The sequence below is a fragment of the Cetorhinus maximus genome, chromosome 35, assembly GCF_964194155.1.
Source record: "Cetorhinus maximus chromosome 35, sCetMax3.hap1.1, whole genome shotgun sequence".
Classification (NCBI taxonomy): domain Eukaryota; kingdom Metazoa; phylum Chordata; class Chondrichthyes; order Lamniformes; family Cetorhinidae; genus Cetorhinus; species Cetorhinus maximus.
Window position 1 is genome coordinate 10393802 of NC_135913.1, and position 13002 is coordinate 10406803.

The following is a 13002-nucleotide window of genomic DNA, read 5'->3' on the forward strand; positions in this document are numbered from 1 at the left end:
TCATTTCAACCTTGCTGTCTATCTGACTCTAATTCAATTAACTCAGTCACACAGGCAGAACCATTCACACTCACACACATAAGCCCATATTAATCTTATGAAAAACATTATTGTTTCCTGATCTTTGTCTTCAGATGCGGAGGCTAAAACTGTACACAGTATTCCAGATGTGCCCTCCACAATCTCCTGCACAGCTGCAGTAAAATTACACTGCTTTCATATTCCTTGCTCTCTCAATAAACTCCAACATTCCATTTGCTTTCCTAGTCACGTGATGGACCTGCATACAAGTGTTTTTCGTCATTCATTTTCTAGGACACTCAGATCCCCTTGTACAGTTAAAGAAACCCCTTCAGCATGTTTGGAAGCTGAGACGAAGGACAACAGTTAAAAAATAGACAGATTTCAACATTGAAACGAGGAAACAATTCCACTCACCAAGGGTGCTGAAATTTCAGAGCTCCCTTCTGTACACAGTAATTGGCGGTTTTATTTTAAATCTGTGATCGAAAGCGTTTTATTACACAAATCTATTGATGTACGTGGCAAAAGCCATCTGGTTCCCAATTGGCCACGATACCTCTGAATGACAGAAGAGAACCTTGGGGCTAAATGGCCTCACCAAAAGCAATGCTGGGGAAAGGCGGATCACCTTTCGGCTCAGCACTCTATAGCCTCCTGCACTCAACACTGAGTTCATCAATTTTCATCAATCATAATATCCACCTTCATCTTGTTTCCTTTTATTTCCTTGGCCGCTTTGATTTGGTCCCATTTGTTTCATTATTCCTTCATATTGCCTTTGGGTGGCTGCCATTCATAACCTCACTTAGACACATTTTTCTTTTATTTTAAGGCAAACTGCATTTTAGACTGCATTGAAAATGGATTGGAGCACATGAATAAATAATCTTGCTGAAAAAGCACAGGCCTTTGGTGACACTATATCTTTAATATTGTTTGCAGTTTTGATCTCCATATTTGAGCAATGATAGAATTTTATTGGAGGTGGCAGAGCGAATGTTCACTGATTTGTCGCCGGGATGAGGGTGCTGTCCTGTGGTGAGAGTCTGAGTAAAATGGAGGAGCATTCCGGCTCTCCCACGTGGTGGTTAAATATGATAGTATTCTGAACCGCATCGTACAGATTTGAAGTGAATGTACAATTTCCCACACTACATTTTCTTTTTCTTTTGAATGCCAGGACAATAATAAACGAACATTAATCAAAAAGTAAAATGGCAATTCGGAAAATTTTGGAAACATCCTGCAGGTCCAGAAACATCTAGATGGAAGCAAAAATGATGACAAGGATTCAGGGCGATGAGATCCCATCAGATGTGGCGTTTTCCAGCAGTGTTGAAATGTCGTGAAGTTTCTTCTAAACGTATTAACTTGTTCACATTCAGAAGCAAAACATGTCCCCACTCCTTGCAGATTATCATATTGAATACATGGGGCTGAGTGCAATCCCCACAATACTTAGGTTATTTGACAGAAACCAGTATCAGAAACTTGGTGCAGTCTGTACCATCCATAAGCCGCACTTAAACGACTCGCCAAGGCTCTTTTGACAGCACCTTCCAGACATCAATCACCTTGAAAGACAATTGCAGCAAACTCCTGGGAACACCACCGCCTGCAAGTTCCCCTCCAAGCCACACACTATACTGACTTGGAACTGTATCACGATATATTCACTGCCGCTGTGTCAAAAGCCTGGAAATCCCTCTTAACATCACAGTGGATGTATCTACACCACAGGGGCAACAACGGTTCAAACAGTTGGTTCGCCAGCACTTTTTAACGACAATATGGGATGGAAAATAAATGTTGGCCTTACCAGCAAAGCTGACACACAACAAATATTTTTTTTAAAGGGCGACAATTTATTCCAACCCTCTCCTGGAGGGTCATGTCTGAGTCTCAACTGTAACCGACCAAAAGTGACCGCAACCTCGTCACCGACACACTGACAGATATAACGTCGGGCTCTACTTCAGTGAGATTAATGTCGAGAACAATTTCCCGGTGGGATGTAAGTGGAGAACAGGAATCATTAAAAGAAACTGTGGTTGACTGAGGAGCCTTAATAGTCTTGATTGTCTGCACTGAATCGCTTCCCGAATCCATTGAGACTTTCGTGGAGTGATGCCTAGCATTCCCCTTTGTGTAGTACGGGTGTGCGGCGGCTAAATATCAAAGAGGAAGATAAAATGGAATCACTTTCGCAATCCGCTCTTTCATTGGGATGGACTCAAGAGGGAGAGACATGTATTCACAACGATGCACTCTCAGAGCCCAGCTCTCAGCGGAGGAGGGGAAAGAAAGGAAGAGCAGAAATGGTAGGAAACTCAATAGTGAGGTGTACAGATTGCCGTTTCTGCGGCCTCAGATCTGACTCCAGGATTGTGTGTTGCGTTCCTGGGGCCAGGGTCAAGGATATCACTGAACGGCTGCAGGACATTCTGAAGGGGGAGAGCGAGCAATCAGATATCGTGGTTCACATTTGTGCCAAAGACATAGGTAGAAAGAGGGATGAGCTCCTGCTACAAAAATTTAGGGAGGTAGGTAGTAGGCTGTAAAATTGGACTTCAGGGATTATAATGTCTGGATTACTCACAGTGCCACGTGCTTGTGAGTATAGGAATAGGCGGACCGAGAGGATGAATTCGTGGCTGAAGAGTTGGTGCATGAGTGAGGGCTTTAGATTCCCGGATCACTGGGTTCGCTTTTGGGGAATGTAGAACCTGTACAAGTCGGCGATTTGCACCTGAACCGGAATGGGACCAACTTCCTTGCGGGGTTAGGGGTAGGGGTATGGTGATTTGCTCGTGTGGTTGGGCTTTTAAAATAATTTGGCAGAAAGAAGGGGTACGGAGTCGAGATATAGTAGGGAGTGATGCCTAGGCAAGTATAGAAGGAAAACCAAGTCAGTCTTGAAGGAAGAGCACCAATAGTCATGTTGAGGTACAAGGGATCATGGCAAGGCTGGATTGCAATTATTTTAATGCAAGGTGTCTTGTGAGTAAGGCAGGTACGTTGAGGCTGGTGATTAACACACGGTGATATGATATCATGGCTATCATGTAGGCATGGTTGAGGGAGGGGCAGGGCTGTCAGGTAAATATTCTGGGGTCTATAATCTTAAAGCAAGACGGGGGGGAGGGGATGTGGTGCGGGGTGTAGAAGAGGAGATGGGGTCGCAATATTGATCAATGAGTCAATTACAGCAATAATGTGGGATGATATTTTAGGATGTTCCTGAAATAAGTCATATGGATAGAATTAAAAAACAAAAAGGGGGCAATCTAATTGTTGGGAGTGTACTGTTGATTCCTCAACAGTCGGGGAGAAATAGAAGGGCAGACTTTTCAGCTAATCTCAGAGAAGTGTAAAATAGTGGCATGGTAATAGAGGATTTCAACTTCCCCAAAATTTACTGGGATAGACAAAGTGTGAAAGGCTTAGAGTGGAAAGAATTCTTAAAATTGATCCCGGAGAACTTTTTAAGGCAGCACGGAGAAAGTTATTCAAGAGAGGGGACGGTACTGGACCGAATGTTTTGGAATTAAGATCGGCAAGTGATAGAAGTTTCAATACGGGAGCATTTCGGTGATGGCGAACATAACTCCTCTGATTTAAGGCCGTTTTGGAAAAGGACAAAGATGGACCAGAAATACAGTTTCTGAATTTGGATAAGGCCGATTTTAATATGATAAGACAGGATCTGGCCAAAGTGAGCTGGCAGCAGCTCCTTGTAGGAAAAGCTACATTAGAGTAGTAGGAGTCATTCAAATAGGACATAGTAAGAGTGCAGGGCCAACATGTCCCAGTAAAGGTGAAGGGTGGGACCCACAACTCCGGAGAACCCTGGATGTCTAGGAATGTACAGGATAGGATGAGGAAAAAAAGGGAACATTAGCGCGGAATCCGAGGGCTGAGAACAGCAGAAGACCTAGAGGATTATAGAAAGTATGGGGGTGGGGGTGATTTAAAAAAAAACAAGAAAGTGAAGAGGGGGCATGAAAAAACACTGGTGGGTAAAATAAAGGAACATTCCAAGGTATTTAATAAGTAACTAGGGGCAAGAGGATAACCAGGGAAAGAGTTGACCCATTAGGCACCAACGTGGCAATCTGTGTAAGGAGCTTGAAGACGTAGGTGAGGTATTGTGTGGTAAATGAGTGTTGTGTTCACTATAAAGAATGGCGATGTAAGCATAGAAATGAAACAAGGGGACTTTGACATTTTTGAACAAATTATCTTTGAAAGGGACGAGGTATTAGCGGCTTTTGCAGGCTTAAAATTGGATAAATCCGCAGGCGCAGATGACATGCATCCCAGAATGCTGTGGGACGGAAGGGAGGAGATTGCAGGGGGCCTGGCGTTAATTTTCAAATCATCTCTTAGCACAAGAAAGAAGCAGGAGACTGGAGGACATCTTATGTGGTGCCATTATTCAAGATGACTGGTAGAGATAAACCAGGGAACTAAAGGCCAGTGAGTCTAACATCAGTCGTAGGGAAAAATTTTGGAAAACGTTCTGAGGGACTGAATTAATCATTACTTGGAGAGCCAATGAATAATCAACGATAGTCAGCATGGCTTTGTCAGGGGGAGTTCATGCCTCACAAATTTGCTTGTTTTTTTTTGAGGAGGTGACTGGGTGTGTAGATGAGGGTAGTGCGGTTCATGTCATTTACATTGATTTCAGTAAGGCTTTCAACAAGGCCTGGCCTGGGCGAGAAGGTAATAGCCCATGCGACATGTGGCACTTGGTCAAACTGGATCCAAAATTAGCTTATTGGAAGGAGGCAGAGGTTGATTCAAAGGTATTTCTGTGACTGGCAAGTGTCCAGTGGTATACTGCAGGGCTCGGTGCTGGGTCCCTTGCTGTTTGTAGTGTGCATTAATGATCTGGACGTTAATGCAGGAGATATAATCAGTAAGTTTGCAGATGACTCGAAAATTTGTGGTGTGGTAAATAGTGAGGAGGAAACCCTTAGGCTACTGGATGATATGGGAGGGCCGGTCAGGTGGGCATAGCATTAGCAAATGGGACTTTAAAGTTCAAATTGTGAGGTTATGCATTTTGGGAGGACAAACAAGGGAAGAAGGTCACGATCAATGTTCACCTTGGAAGTGCAGAGGGTCAGAGGGACCTTGGTGTGCATGTTCATAGATCCCTGAAGGCAACAGCAAAGGTTGATAACCTTGTTAAGAAGGCAAATGGGATGCTTGCCTATATTAGTCGAGCATTGAATACAAGAACAGGGGGGTTATGATGGAGCAGTATACGTTAGCTATCTGTGTGCTAGTTCTGGAGTACTGTATGCAGTTCTGGTCACTGCAATATAGGAAGGATGTGATTGCACACGAAAGGGTGCAGAGAACTTTCACCAGGATATTGCATGGGCTCGAGCATTTCAGCTAAGAAGAGAGACTAGATAGGCTGAAGCTGTTTTTCTTAGAGCAGAGAAGGCTGAAGAGGACCTGTTTGAGGTGTACAAAATTATGAGGGGCATGGATAGGGCAGATGGGAATAAATGTTTCCATCTAGTGGAGTGGTCAATAATCACGAGGCATAGATTTATGGTAAGGAGCAAGAGGTTTTGAGGGGATTTGAGGATTTTTTTCACCCAGATGTTGGGGGCACCTGGTACTGCTGCAAAACTACGGACTCACCCCAAAGGAACTTGTTCAAGTTTTGAAACTTAACAAGTGAAGGAGGATGCACAGTTGGGAAAACTCGAACTTGGGCAAGGAAACTCCAATGGATTATGAATCCAGTTCCTTAACCATTCAGCTACGACTATTGCGTTGATGCATGCCAGATCACACTGATCCCCACTCGAAATAATTCTCATAAACTGCTTATTTTGAGTGACTGTGCTGGCTATAAATGCGGCTTTATCACTCTGCTGGTTACAGGGCTCGGTTTTCCTTCTTCATTTGAGCGGTGGTTCATTTGTTTTGTTCTTTTCTGCCAGTTTGTTCTTTTTTCAATCGCCCTTAAATTTATATACAACGCAGATATACACAAATGCATTGAGAGATAACAGAGTTAGCAGACCTCAAATCAGAACTAGCACACAGATACACAGAAAATCAATGTTGCAAACGTAACAATGTTAATCATATATAAATACATATATTCAGAATCTGCTGTATTGCCTCCCGAAATGCCAGAATTCATTCCGAAATTTAGATTTGAGGTGCTACCAAGGAAAGCGCTTGTGGATTTGTTGGGATGGATCGAAAGAAAACGGGTCCTCGAATTGTGTATATTGGCAAGAAGAGCTCAATGTCTATAATGTTATTGTATTTTTTTTTAAATAGACTTTATTGGTGTGTTTGTCGATGTGTGCCTATGTGTGTCTTTGTCTTAATTGGATTCAAGCAAGTTGGTCAAGAGGCTTTTATGTATCGAAATAAGTAGGTTTAAAATTGTAATTAGATAAACACACGTGAGTTTAGAAACATGGATGTCACGGGGGCAATTTGTATTTTTAAATTAACCAATAATGGGCTACATCTTGCACTTCGCAAGAAGATGCCAAGCAATGTATTTTATGTTATCCACTTACTAATAAAATTGGTGGAATCAAAGGATGACTTTGTTAAAAGAGGTAAAATTAAAAGCCTAGTGATACAATGTAAAATTTACACTCAACGATAAAGATGGGTATAAAGGAGACAGAGGCATGCGTAAGGCTGAGGCAGTTTAAGACCCATCAAGTATGAAACGCCTCACGCTGCTGTCTGCAATGTTCCAGAGCTGAAATGGGCTTATTTTCAATGTGGCTGCCAATGTTGTGCTCTGTCAGGTGTCTCTTTAAATCTAAATGATTTACTGTTGCCTTAATGGGACCGTAATTCAGAGTCAGATTAATTAGCGGATATTTGTGGTTATTGTACTGGTTATCTTGTAGACGTATTTAATTGTTTACAATCTTTCTTGTGTTAATAAATGCTTAATTTAGTTTTATTTTTTAAAAAAAAGCCTCGGTGAGTCTCGGTGGTTTATTACTATGGAATTCAAAACCTGCATCTCAGAATCACAGAACCTCAGAATCACCGTGCAGAAGAGGCCCTTCGGCCCATCGTGACTGCACCCACACGTGAGAAACACGTGACCTACCTACGTAATGCCATTTACCAGCACTTAGCCCATAGTCTTGAATGTTACGACGTGCCGAGTGCTCATCCAGGCACATTTTAAAGAATGTGAGGCAACCCGCCTCCACCACCCTCTCAGGCAGTGCATTCCAGACCGTCCAGATCCAGAGATTCCAGATTTCGAAGCATACAATTTTGAAAAATGGGTTATGACAATTGTTTCAAGTTCCCCTCCGAGATTTGAACAACTGAGCCTTTACCATCGGCTGTGTCATCACAACACAGAACACCGCAGACAGAATAAGAATGCAATCAACAGTCGTTAAGGATGTGGGGAGTGCACAAAGAACATATCATTCAGGCACCAGATGAGCAATGGGCATATTTTGTTGGTGAGAAACAGGGGACTGTACAGATGCAAAGGGATTTATATCTGCTGGTACAGGGCTCACTAACCGCCAGCGCAAATGTACAAAAAAATCATTTTAAGATCTCAACTTTCAGGCTGTCATACCCGAGGTACCACTCATTCCAATAGATATTTAGACAACTGTCTTGAATTTGCTGCTTTACACACCTGCATAACAGACGGGATGGCATAAAGCGAGTTTTGTAATGCAATGTTGTGAATTGTATCCCACTATTTTACTCTAACCATGATTGTTCAACTCTTCTGGGACTGCACATTCATTAGGAATGCTTTACCTGTGATGGCTCTGTAAGACGCTGTTAATTGAGAATTTTCGGCATGGTGTGATTGATGCAGGAGATCAGCCAGAATTTTTGAGAAGCCGTGAAATAAACAATGCACCTCTTCCTATTTCTCATGCTCTTGCATGAGAGGAAGCACAAGGATTATATTGAATCTGGAGTGGAAGCAGTGCTGATTCCAGAGTTTAGTAGATTACTTTAGGAGTTCATATTTGATAATCCTAGATTCCCATAATCATTGAATGGGCAAAGCAAAAAAGGTGTCCATTTGGCTCGTCCTGTCTGTGCGGGTTCTTTGAGGGAGAAATTCACCGAGTATGAATCCCCTGACTTCTCCTGCAATTAATCTTGCTGCCGAATAAAGTGCTCGCTGACTGTTACTGACTCTGCCTTCCACAGATATAAAATCTTAATTTCCACTCACTGTTTCCTCCAATTCAAACAATATCAAATTCTAAAGTCTATTTCCAATCATGTGTTCAGTCTTCAATTATAGCAAAATTCCCCCGTGTCGTTGAATTGAACGCTGGCCCCCCGCATTCCAATTGGGGACATTAACCACAATACTAACGAGAAACAACGGAAGTGTTGCATTTGACCGATAGAGCGGAAATTCAACTCACCTAGACTTTTGTTATTATTTTTATGTACGATTGATTGGTTACCTTTTTCGTTAGTTTCCATCTCATTTTACAAGGCACCGTATTCAACTGTATTTTAACGTTTTAGGATGGAAACAGTTTTCTTTATGGTGCATAAGTTTTAAATTGGGATAAACTTGAACACTTGAGGCTGCCAGTTTTAATAAGGCATTGCGCGTGCCCCCTCTGAACGAGCAGTAAATCCACATGAAATATAACATAAATTGCTGGAAATACTCAGCAGGTCAACCAGCACCCGTGGAGAGAGAAACAGAGTTAAATTTACAGGTTGTTTCGTCTGATGAGCCATTACCTCTGACCTGAAACGTTAACTCGTTTTCTCTTTTCACAGATGCTGCCTGATGTGCTGAGTGTTTCCATCATTTCCTATATTTATTTCAGATTCCCGCCACCAACAGCGTTCTCATTTTCGATTAGTAAATCTACATAGAACAGAATTGTTGCTTACGTCGTAAGTTTAAATTGAATATTGTGACGTTATTGGGTTTCTGTTACTATCTATCGCTCTGCTATTCATTTAGTTGCTATGGGTTACTATTCTGAGTGAAATGGAGACGACTTATTTCTCTCTTGCTCTGTTTGAATGTTAGATTTAAAAATATAATCACACACCATGGGATCCGAGAGGGACTGAATACTTCTGCAGTCTGAGCCTGTGGAACTGATGGCCTGACCTTGTCTCAGTGTGTCTGTGCCTGATAGTGGGCCTACTGTGTGTGAGAAGGAGCTGTCTGCATTGTTCCTTGTGTCTCACATGGGGGGTGGAAGGATAAACAAAAAGGAAAGTCTGTGAAGGAGTGGATTCCAGGAGAGTTTAACTGACAAAGGGAAAAATGAAGAAAAAATTGGTGCAAGGCCAGAGGGAGAGGCAATGAGATAAGATGGGATATTTACAGAAACAAAATATTGGAGGGGGCGTGGGAGCGGTGTGGACGGAGTTTATGGATGTCACGGGGATGGGGGAGGATGTTGAACGGCAGGATCCTGAATAGCTGCTGTCCGCAAACAAAGAAATTGAAATACGGATTTAAAGTCGAAATTTTAAAAAAATGTTGGCAAAGATTACAATGTAAATTGTCATGTTCCACTGACGAGATGCACGTCTAATCTGAGGCTATTAATGCATTCTGCCTCGTTACTCATTGCTAAATGGAGTATGGCCAGATCCCTTCGGTTTCAATGCATATTGTTTCAGATAACTGTCCCGGATTCAAACTACCTGATTTTCCAGGAATTACGATTCAAGCCTATTGAGGTGAAATAGCCAGTTTCTGTGTTTAGACAAACACAGCAATATCGCCTGGCTGTTGGTGTGAAGGATCCCTCCTCTCAGCGGAGCCTCATATTCCGAGATCTCTGAAATAATACGTTGTTCCGGACTCCGCCTATTACAGATACATTGAGCTGAATTTTCCGTTCCCCACTGACGGGTTTGTAGTTGGGGTGGAGATGGGGGTGGGAGTGTTGCGGGAGTGGGGACAAGCGGGAAGTGGGTGTGGCCGTCATTAGCAGCCCCTGATTCACGTTGGGCGGCCCACCCAAGAAGGTCCGATTATTTCGGGGCTCCTGCTCCCCCGCCCTCTCGGCGGCGGCACCCCAAACCCCTTCTTTCCACGACCCAAGGCCTCACTTGAGGTCCCGCCCTGAGACCACCAAAACCTACCTGTCCCTAGACTCCTGGAACTTAAGGTCAGGTGACTTACTGCAGTCCCTGTCCTGCCCACGGGAGCTTCTGACGCTGAAGGACGAGGGAACTGCTGGCCAATCAGACTGGCAGGTTGCAGTCTGAACTGAGCTTCCTCGGAGTGAGAGTCGGAAATCGCGCCTGAAGCCAATTAGCTCTTGTTGCAGCGTTAAATTAACGTGGGCCAGGCAACATGGGCGGAGACATTCACCGCTGACTCTTCGCATGGGGGGAACAGAAAACCTGCCACCTGAAAATACCTGGTTAATAAGAATGTGCATCTGTGGTTTTGTTGGAAAACATTCTTGCACATGAAAAGTTTCTGGCAGCGTGTTAATGTATTAAGGGCGTTCTCTGATTCGATGAATATGAACTGGATTAATAGTTACAATAATTTCCTCTCCCACTGCTTGTGCGGGTGTGGGGGAGGGGGGGGGGGCGTTGTGGTGGGGGCGGGGGCCGGGTGAGGGGGCGGTACGAGGGGAGAGTGGGTTGGACACAATATAATTTAGAGCGCTGAAAAATCTGTACTTCTAATTATTTAATGAAATTTACAATTGATGGAATGGGGTAAAGCAAAATATTTTTCCACTGTTGCCTGAACTTAGTCTGACGCACGGCATAAATGCAAGTGTTTGTGCAGCAGCTCAAGAGTTGTAGCATGAATCCCAGTTCAAATACATGAGTATGTAGAAAAAAAAAATTATACCCCAAATACCACATTCAGTACCATGGAGAGTACAGAAAAAACATTGCCCAGGAGAAGATGAAATTCCAGAGATTGCAAACAGAAAAATGATGGATTTCTTCCTGCTTTCCAGTTCTGGGTCTCTGGAAATGACCCCACTGTTGTGATAAAGCAGTCTCCTTCGAGACCTACTGGCTACGCGTACCTGTCGGAGAGCCAGGGCATTGAGAAACAGAATCAGAACAAATGGGGCACAGGGTGTGACAATAAAATGAAGAAGCTCAGTGGTTCCCCAAACCATTGTTTGACGGACAATGTTGGGCTCAGGACAAAGCCAGGGCCCGTCCATAAGCCAATAATGGCATGTTAACATAAAACACCAGGTGATATCCTTTAAGCAGCACAACACAGCTACTGTTCCTAGAAAGATAAGTGCCATTTTCTCAGTGCAATACTTAGTTTTCACCTTCTGACAACAAATGGCCACAAATCGATCAAATATGAAAGTCACAGTGAACCAGACTGAGCAATCTGTTGTTGCAAAGAGCAAAGCGGCATGACTATTACACAGATGGGTCGACTGTATGAATAGAAACTTTTGCCGATAAACAATTGGAATCTAACTCAAAATCAGATCGATGATAACGACCAGTAGATACGCCACTGCTATGGCCACCAGGTGGTGAATAACACTTTTGGAAAGACCACACTTTCCTTGAGATAAAAATCACAATTGTTGCTACGTTAACCGTTGAAAAAAAGATAAACAGGGATATCATACACCAGGCTAGGACCAAACTAACCATATAACTGAATATTTATTGATATTTGCAGATGTGTTACAGTACCCAGTGATGTATAAAAAATATGATACATTGGGCAGGAGCACCCGCTGGTGACATGGATTACTGAAAAAAGAAATGAACATTTATTTGCAAGTTATATTTATGATAAGTTAACATGAGATACAGAAATTCATAACTCTGTACATGAATGCCATTGCAGAGCTGATGGTTAAGCTCAGAGCGTGGATAATTGAAACAGAATTTGTTGATTGTGAAACAGATTGTGGAACTCGCCAAAGTTGCTTGCACCGATTCATCTCCTATTGGACCTGTGTAAATTTCATAGAGGCATGGAGTTATCACAGCACAGAAGGAGAAAATTTAGCATATAGTATCCAAATGGCTCTCGATGGAAGAATCCAACCTGTTCCATTTCTCCATTCTATCCCTGTACTGGGCATGCTAATTTACTTCAAGTACATATCCAAATTCCTTCTCAAGTTATTGTCCACGCTACACACATAGGCATAGAGTTTTCATTTATTAGCACGAGCTGAATAAAAAAATCTTCCTTAACTTCACATTTTCCCTCCTGCAAAACATGTACAAATTTGTGCTTTCTTTTCCTTGTACCATCAATGCAATTTAAACAATCCTTTTTTTGCGTACAATATCATACATTTTATTAATTTGTATACCTTTATGAAATCTCCCTTCAATTTCCTTTGTTTTATAGAGAACAGGCCCATCTTCCCCAAAGTAACCTTACAGTTACGATTCCCCATCTATGGAAGAGTATGGTATATCTCCTCCGCATTGTCTTAAATACACTCACAGTATTCCTAAAGGCCAGAAATAGATGTGATACTCTGGTTGTGGCCACGCCAGGGCGTTATAAATGTACAACATAAACCTGATGTTATGGGGCACAATACCTCTATTTCTGAAGCAAATAATAGCATAAACTTGGCTCACTGTTCCCTGGGCATGTCCTACAGCCTTCAAAGATCTGTTCAGACAGAACCACAGTTCCCTCTGTCACTGCACACTATTCCAAAATGTGCCAGTATGTATTTTTTTAAATTTATTTTTCTATTCATTCATGAGATTGGGTCGTCGCTGGCGAGGCCAACATTAATTGTCCATCCCTAATTGTCCTGAGAAGTTTGTGATGAGCTGCCTTCTTGAACCACTGCAATCCAGATGGTGCAGGCACAGCCATACTGCTATTTGGGAGGGGGATCCTGGATTTTGACCTGGCACTAGTGAAGGAACGAAGTTATATTTCCAAGCCTGAATGGAGAGTGCCTTAGAGGGGAATTTCCAGGTGGTAGTGTTCCCATGTGTCTG

At 42.7% G+C, this 13002-nt stretch overlaps 1 protein-coding gene across 1 annotated transcript in view; it reads left to right on the forward strand.

Moving 5' to 3' along the window:
• Window positions 1-13002, forward strand: part of LOC144672030 (NACHT, LRR and PYD domains-containing protein 3-like) — a 977887-nt gene that overhangs the window by 288069 nt on the left and 676816 nt on the right. The window lies entirely within an intron of this gene.